The 8360-nt window shown below is 42.3% G+C and overlaps 1 long non-coding RNA gene across 1 annotated transcript; it reads right to left on the bottom strand.

Moving 5' to 3' along the window:
• Positions 1 to 487: 487 nt before the first annotated feature.
• LOC120438516 lies at positions 488 to 4964 on the bottom strand. The gene is made up of 3 exons (XR_005611965.1): positions 4790 to 4964; positions 648 to 694; positions 488 to 499 (listed from the first exon to the last, which is right to left on the bottom strand). It is a non-coding gene; the product is annotated as an uncharacterized LOC120438516 (long non-coding RNA).
• Positions 4965 to 8360: the final 3396 nt, after the last annotated feature.

Here is an 8360-nt window from a genome sequence, read left to right as displayed (position 1 = left end):
TAAAATCCAGGATAAAGAGTTTGAGTGAATGTGGTGTTGAAGGTGTGGAGGTGGATCAGAGTGTCAGAGGAGACTCTGTAGAAGGACAGAGTGCCAGCAGGACAGTCCACATACACTGCTGCTCTGTTAGAGACAGAGGAGGAGGAGGAGGAGGAGATGGATGTTTTTATCTTATTGTGCCTGACAGAATGAGGACCATCATCAGAGCAGTACAGACTCCAGGACTGATCATTGTATCCAAACACACAGTCAGCACTGCCTCCTTTCCTTTTGATGCTTCTGTAACTCACTGATATAAAAACGCCTCCTCTCCACTCGACCTCCCAGTAACAGCGACCAGTCAGACCATCTCTACACAGCAGCTGTTCACCAACATCAAATCTGTCTGGATGATCAGGATATGACTGAACCTCCTCCACATGTGTCACCTTCCTGTTGTTGTCAGACAGTTGGAGCTTTGTGTTCACTGTGTTTGTGTCGATTGTGAGTTGACAGGAATCTGATGGAGAGAACAAACACAATCCAGCTGCAGTTATTGATCCATCATCTGTTCATTGATTGACACTTTGATGATGACTCCTGACATGATGAAGATGGTTGAATGTGTGCTGCTTTGTTTTCATGAATCCCATTAAAAACACACTTACACTTCCTCAGACCTGGTCTCAACCATCGGACTCCAGCAGGCTCCACCCTGAAAGGAGGAGGGGTCAGAGCAGCACAGTCAGCATGCACACATGGACATTACATGGCTCTCATACACACACTGTTACACACTGAGCTCAAAGCTCGGCTCCACTGTTTGATTCAAAGAAATCTACATTTATTTATCAGCACATTTAAAAACAGCTTGAGCCAAAGTGCTGCACAGAGTAGAGATAAAATAGGAAACATACACAGTAATTACTATAAAGACTCCTCACAATTGAAAGCTACAGAGTACAAATGTGTTTCCAACCGGGTTTTAAAAATGTCGAGTGTTGGTGACGACCTGATGTGAAGGGCGACTGTTCCAGAGTTTGGCTGCAGCCATCGATAAAGCTCACCTCTGTTTTTACGGCTAGTTCTGGTCAGAAGCTGCTTATCTGCAGACCTGAGGGCTCGACTTGGATTATTTTGTTCACTTGACCTCAGTCGCTCTCATCTGCTCCCTCGTAACACTGCTCTTTATTGAGGTCACATGAATATGCATAAGTTCATTAACATATGACGTCTTACACAGGTATGAACAAAGAGTACCAGTCTGTGCATAGTGTAGGTATGTGTGTGTGTGTGTGTGTGTGTGTGTGTGTGTGTGTGTGTGTGTGTGTGTGTGTGTGTGTTCCAGATGGGACCCTGTGACCCCAAAGCTGGTGCTAAGAGTCCAGCGGTCCCCCTAACAAAGGGCTCTTATACTTAACCAGACACAGAGTAGGTGTCCTCCTACACCATAAATCAGTAAGAGAAGGTACGACCTCTCTCATGACCTTAAGGTGTGTGTGCATGCCAGACCACTCTGGAAGGCACACAGAGTCTTCACAGACTAGTAAGGATCGCACCTCTATCATTATGCAATCGATTATAAAACTCATATACGAGTAAATATTTTTAAGCAAACCTTACAGCTGGTTTTAAAAGCAGAAGTTATTTGTTTCTCAAATGAGAAAGAGCTATCGAGAAACACTCCTAAATCTTTAGCAAACAGAGTTCTGAACTTTTCCAGTGGGCCAAGGTCAACATTATTAGATAATGTTAATTCTTTTCTCTTGCATTATAACAATGTGAGGAGTTAATGCTAAGTATACTGCCATTAGCGGCTAATTCTAATTAGGGGTGAATAATTATTACCAGCTAATGCTAATATCGTTTTCTCTTCCCTTTTAACAATGTGAACAGCTAGTGCTAGGTAGGCGGATGCTAGCAGCTAATGCTAATTTGACGTGAATTAGCATTATATTAGTGAGGAGTTAATGCTAACTAGACTGCCATTAGCAGGTAATGCTAATTTTTAAGTGAATAGGAATAGGCAGCTAATGCTAATACCATATTTTCTTGCTTTATAACAATGTGACCAGCTAATGCTAAGTAGGTTACCGTTATTAGCTAATACTAATTTGAGGTGAATTAGCATTATCCGTTAATGCCAACAATATTTTTTCTTACTTTTTAACAATATGAGTAGGTAATGTGAATACTTTTTTTCATTCAATTTTAACTTTTCCCCTGCAATGTGAAGAGTTACTGCTAAATAGGACGCCATTAGTGGCTAATTCTAATTTTAGATGAAACAGCATTAGCAGCTAATGCTCATATTGTTTTCCTTTGTTTTGTAAGAATGACAGCAGCTAATGATACAAAGTCTACCATTATTAACTATTGCTAATTTGATGTGAATTAGCATTATCCGATAATGGTAACCCTTTTCCCCTGCATTATAACGATGTCAGGAGTTAATGCTAAGTAGGCTGCCATTAGGGGCTAACTCTAATTAGGTGAATAATTATTAGCCGCTAATGCTAATATTGTTTTCCCTTCCCTTTTAACAATGTGAGCGGCTAATTCTAAGTACGCTGTTGTAAATAGCTAATGCTAATTTAGTGTGAATTAGCATTATTCAATAATGCTAACACTGTTTTCTCTTACTTATTAAAAATGATAGTAGCTAATATTAATACTCTTTCAAGTTGGGTAACAACGATGTGAGGAGTTAATGCTAAGTAGGCTGCTTTTAGTGGCTTATTCTAATTAGAGGTGAATAATTATTAGCAGCTAATGCTAATACCGTTTTCTCTTTCCTTATAACAATATGAGCAGCTAATGCTAATTTGATGTGAATTAGCATTATATTAGTGAGGAGTTAATGCTAAGTAGGCTACCATTAGCAGGTAAAGCTAATTTGAGGTGAATAAGCATTAGTATCTAATAGGGGTGCAACGGATCACGGTTTATCCGAAATCCGAACCGATCCCACTCCACGGTTCGGTACGCACGTGATCCGAAGATTCGAAAAAGAAAAAAAAGTATGCGTATGGTGCGCGTGGTCAGTCTGTCAAGCCGTAGATATGATCAGCGCTAGCGGTCCAAGTAGCGGAGCAGAGGAGTTTGCGGTATTTAAGCAGCCCTTTACTGCCCAGTCCGACCGGGCTAAAGCTAAAAGCTAATGGGGTGTTTAGCTGCAGACGGGAGGCCGTCGTCTGTTGTGCAAAACAAGGTTTAAACCTTGATGAACGTGCTTGAGCCACGCTATGATATCTCGTTGCGCGTCCACTTCAGTGACAAGATCGTTCCAAGCATGTATGAGCAGGAGAAGTTTAAAGTTATGGCTGAACTGTCCCAGGCATCTTTTGTTGCTCTAACTACAAATGGGTGGAGCTCCAGGGCAACGGAAAGCCACGAGACCGTGACCACTAGTTATATCACAGCGGAGCGGTAGATACAAAGCCCTGCACTGCCCTATAGATTACATTAGATTAGATTAAACTTTATTTATTTCTCGGGTGGGTTCCTCTGGGAAATTCAGTTTCCAGTAGCACAGCACCAACAGAAGTTGCAGAATGTGAGCAGAAATATACCACATTTACACATATATAAATACAGAGAATACAAAAGGGATAAATAGAATAAATAGGAATAAGAATACAAGGGAACGGCACATTTCAAGTATTGTGAGTCTATTACACCGTTGGACATTAACAAAAACTATTGCACAGTGAAAAGGCACTACAGCTACTTGTTCCCCCCTCCTCTGTACCCGTTTCCCCTCCAGCGAGGAGTTAAACAGTTTGATGGCGTGTGGGACAAAGGACTTTTTAAGTCTGCTGGTCCTTGACTTTGGGAGAAGCAACCTGTCACTGAACAGACTCCTCTGGTTGTTTATGGCCGTGTGCAGAGGATGCAGAGGCTGCCCAGCATGGCCCATAATGTCCATATGCACCTTAATTTGTTTTTATATAAGTGCGTGGAATGAGTCTTCAGTTGAATGTTTTTTTAATAGATAAAAAATACTTAAATAAGTAAACGGCGAGTAGAATTTTTGTCTTTTTTTTCTATTTTTGCTGATCCGAAAATTGATCCGATCCGTGACTTTAAAGCCGTGATCCGATCCGAACCGTGAGATTTTTGATCCGTTGCACCACTAGTAGCTAACGCTAATACCCTTTTCTCTTGTGTTATAATGATGTGAGACATTAATGCTAAATAGGCTTCCATGAGTGACTCCTTTCCCTTGCATTATAAAGATGTGAAGAGTTTATGCTAAGTAAGCTGCCATTAGCAGCTAATGCTAATACTGTTTTCCCTTGCTTTATACAACTTGAGCAGCTATTGCTAAGTAGGCCACTTTGCTCTGCTAAGGATTTGTGTGACCATGATGGAAACTCTGATAAGCTAATGCTGCTAAGCTAATGCTGTTTATGGGCCCTGTTAGAATCAATATTTCATTCTCATTCTGTTGTTTGAGAACAATAACAGAAAAATGTGCACTTGAGAACAAATTTATTGTGAATTCAGCTGTGAATGTAGAGTTTGTCATTATTTAAGCTTCCATTTCCAAATGTTAGCTGACACTTTATTAGGTGCACTGGCATCTATCTCAGGTACACCTGTGACCTAGATGTTCCTGCAAACAGACTCCTTGGAGACCCCTACATAAATATCCACGTACTATCCAGCTAGACTAGTGTGTCTGTCCCTGAAAATATTCCTGCATGTGTGATTGTTCATGTGTCATCTGCAGGAAACAAACAGGAAGTGAGTGAAGGACACAGGAAATGTTTCCAGCTCTTCCTCCTCTATCAGACATTCTTCATACCTGAGAGTGTCCAGCCTCCAGCCTGGTTCCTTCAGTCCAGCCAACAGCAGCTTTATTCCTGAGTCTCCTGGATGATTGTAGCTCAGGTCCAGCTCTCTCAGATGGGAGGGGTTGGAGCTCAGAGCTGAGGCCAGAGAAGTACAGCCTTCCTCTGTGATCAGACAGCCTGACAGACTGCAGACACACAAAACAACAATCTATCTGTCAACAACCGTTTTCTCTTTGTCACAATAACATCTATCCATTTACATCCATTCAATGTAACTTTATTTATAAGTGACAATACCCAACAGACAACAACAGTCATCTGAAGCTGTTTAACAGTGTAAGGTAACAGCCTCCAATATTAGAGAGAAAGCCCCAACCATCAGACAATCCACTGTGAGCAGCACTTGGTGATGGTGGGAAGGACACAAAGATCCTCCCAGTGAAAACAGGCTCCAGGAGGAGCATCTACCACGACTGGTTGCAGGGTGAGGGGAAAGAGAAGAGATGAGCTCAGAGAGACAAGAACAAAACACAAACTAAGGAGAGAGAAGACAAAAGTTAAGGACATGCAGTAGTGACATATAAAAGCATCAGGAGTGAAAAGAGGGGAGAAGAAAGCAGAGCATCATGGGAAGTCCACCAACAGCCTGAGCCTATAGCAGCATAACTAAGGGAGGGTTCAGGGTCACCTGATCCAGCTCGAACTATAAGCTTTATCAAAAAGGAAAGTTTGCAGCTGATCTTCAAAGTAGAGAGGGTGTCTGTCTCCTGAACTCAAACTGGGAGCTGCTTCCACACCCAGTCCAACATAGCCAGGCTTTCTTTGCTGCTTTGACAAAACCTCAAATCCCAGTCAGAGATGATGAGCATCATCACAGTGATGATCATTTCTCTGTTAACCCAGGCTTTCTGCTTCAGGATCTGTGCACGCTCACAGAACAAGGAGACCTTTAAACATCATTTCACTAAATGGATGGACTGAGCTCAGCCTACAGATGAACTGGTGCCAGAGATCATAAAGAACATCCAACAGTCAAATTCAACACTTTAGATGGAAATATGAGATTAATGCTGCAGACAATCATGAACCTGCTGAATTCATGAACATCAAGAATGCAGCGAGTGGTAAAATAAAGATTTGACCTCAGTGTTTCTGTCTATTCCTCACATATTCCTAACATGATAGCTGCACTTTAGAGCTCTAAAACTGGAACTGACACATGTTTAAACTCTACATGTTACTCAGTACATTCAGTTCTGACACTTGCCCACAGTCCAACAAAGGAAACATGGAGATCACATCAGTTTGTCATCAAAGTCTAATTATTAGGGCAACTTAACCTGTTATTATCTCATTAACTCATTAATTGATTAACGTCAGCAATTATTTTAATCACAGTTTTTAAAATCATGATTATTGTGAAAGTGCTCACTGGCTCTGAATATAAAGCCATGGGTCACAGGAGGCATGTTGATCAGTGCTGGCTTGAAATGGGCGTCATTATGCGTCTCAGCCAATGAGAGCATTGAGGGTGGGCCTAATACTACTGCAGCGCTCACATGACCCAGGACAGAAAGAAAGGGGCGGGGACAGAAACATGGAGACAGGTACAGATCTTTGACATGTTCATTTTAAACTGTTCCAGGAGGCAGTGTTGATACAACTAAAGTTATCTGGAAGCAAAGTTGAGTTTTTTATCACCGGAGTACTTCAAGTCTGAAGTATCACTTAAATGCATTACACGCTGTTGATGGCAGCAAACAAACCACCCAAACAAACAGAGGTGGGAGGCTTGGGCAGACTACGCAGATTCAGCTTGTGGGAGGAGTCTAGATAAACCAAAGAAAGACAAGCTAACAAACGCCACAGTGAAGTGAGTAGCTACAAACTGCAGGCCGATTAGTGTTGTTGAAGAAGTCGGTCTGAGGAACGTTCTTAGGATCAACAAATGACGGCATGTATGAGCCTCAAGACACAGCATCACAAGAAGAACACATGAGCTGTAGAAAAAGGAGAGACTACGAAAGCCACGGTGTTACAACATGAACCAGCTGTTGGTCTCTCTGGAGACTACTGGGCGTGGCTGGGTAACCATGGTTACCTGGGAGTTACAGAAACGTGCTAACATGTGATTCATGTTGCACAGCAGTGGCACATTTGAAATAAAGTCAGCACACTCAGTACAGAGAGTGCATCAAATATGATGCTGCTGCCAGACGTCTGCCTTTGAACACGTCCCTGCATCGCGCACAACACCAAGGTTGCCATGGCAACCACAGCTAACAGGGACAACGTGCACAGCTGGAGCCCTGCAGGTATATTTAACATGATGTATTTCTCAGTGTCCTGTCTGTGTGTGAGAGACAAACAGCCTCTGTATGTGTGTGTAAATACAGCATGAATATGTAGAGGACATGTTTGTGTATATAAGGACATGAATGCTCTGCGTCATTTGAATCTTTGATTCTTGTTTCTGTTGCAGGTCTGTGACTGAACTTCTGGGAGGAGAAAAGTTGGTTTCATGCTCTGTGATTCTGTGATTTGTCATCTCTCTCAGGTGATGGAGAGCTCAGATGATGACCCCCGCCACGTGGTCAAATTCAAGTCTACATTCAGAACAGACCTGGAGACACGCAAGCAAAATGCCAACATTGTATATGTGAAAGCTGCTGCTGCACTGGAGCCAGATTCAAGGAGCTCAAGTGTTTACCCAGATCTTACTGAACTTACTGCAGGAACAGAGGGTTGTTGGAGGGAAACCTGTGGAAGCAACAACATCCGAGCCACCAGAGAAAAAGTTGCCCTATTGGTGCTTCATCAGAGTGTGAACAGGAGGAAGACTCAGCTGAGAACAGTGTGGTGGATACAGAGCAGAGCCCACCATCAGTACAGAGGCCTGTCCATTAGAGTGCTGCTCCAAACATGCAGCACATGTACTTGGCCACAGCTGCAACATCTGTACCTGTGAGAGCTTGTTCTCTGTTGCTGCTCATATTGTACAGAAGAAGAGAGTTTCTTTATCATCAGAAAATGTCAGTGAGCTTGTGTCTTAGCAGCTGGCTCAGTGCAGAGGAGGAAGAACATGTCAAGTCAGAGGAAGATAAATGCAGTTCATGTTGTCAACTCAACCTGGACGACTGAAAGAGTTTTTCTTTGTCTTGTTTCTGACTGAGATTCTCCAAAGGAAATCCAGCACAAACACACACACTTCACACACTCAAAGTCCTGCACAGTAAATGAGCTGATGAGCGTTTGTGCTGCTGCCTGATAACAGAACAATAGTTCTGCTGGTTCCTGTTCTGAAAACACACATTTATAAATGTTCACTTGCTGTTGGTCAAAGGTATGTTGGTGTCTCTGGACTCTGAGGGGAACTTTGTAAAAAACTAGATCAAATGTTGACGTCCTGGCAGAGGCAAAGAACTTTGATTTGATATTTGATTAGATTCATGTTTCAGCTCAGACTGACAGAAATATTTGAACTGCTGCTGTGTTAAAGGGAACACTGCTGTTAGAAAGCACCTGATTTGTTTCTGCACACTGAATGTTGCACTTCTCATACTGCAGTACTATTAACATAAG

Source organism: Oreochromis aureus, linkage group 3 (genome assembly GCF_013358895.1).
Source record: "Oreochromis aureus strain Israel breed Guangdong linkage group 3, ZZ_aureus, whole genome shotgun sequence".
Classification (NCBI taxonomy): domain Eukaryota; kingdom Metazoa; phylum Chordata; class Actinopteri; order Cichliformes; family Cichlidae; genus Oreochromis; species Oreochromis aureus.
Note: the sequence above shows the minus strand (reverse complement) of the source record. Positions and strands in the feature narration are given on the sequence as shown.